A 246-nucleotide genomic window follows, 5' to 3' on the forward strand; every position below is an offset into this window, starting at 1 on the left:
TGACCGACCAAACGACTAGCGCGGCAAGGGGATGGCCGCGTTAAACCGCTACCATCGGGGGATGAGGAGGCATAATAGGCATAAGGGTGCTCCGATAAAGCGGCAACCGAGCTCTCTTCCCTTCACGCACCCCTCGTAACCCTCCTCCGCCCACACCACCCTCTTTCCAGACGCAGGCCATAAGCGCGAACAAACTCTCGCTCGTATATCTCGGCTGAATGGTTTGCTCGTCGTGCGGTGCGGCGC

General features: G+C 59.8%; 1 protein-coding gene across 5 annotated transcripts in view; it reads right to left on the reverse strand.

Moving 5' to 3' along the window:
* LOC105681806 overlaps positions 1–246 on the reverse strand; it is an 89,651-nt gene that overhangs the window by 31,761 nt on the left and 57,644 nt on the right. The window lies entirely within an intron of this gene.

The sequence above is a fragment of the Bombus impatiens genome, unplaced genomic scaffold (assembly GCF_000188095.3).
Source record: "Bombus impatiens unplaced genomic scaffold, BIMP_2.2 scf_2222, whole genome shotgun sequence".
In the NCBI taxonomy this organism is placed as follows: Eukaryota; Metazoa; Arthropoda; class Insecta; order Hymenoptera; family Apidae; genus Bombus; species Bombus impatiens.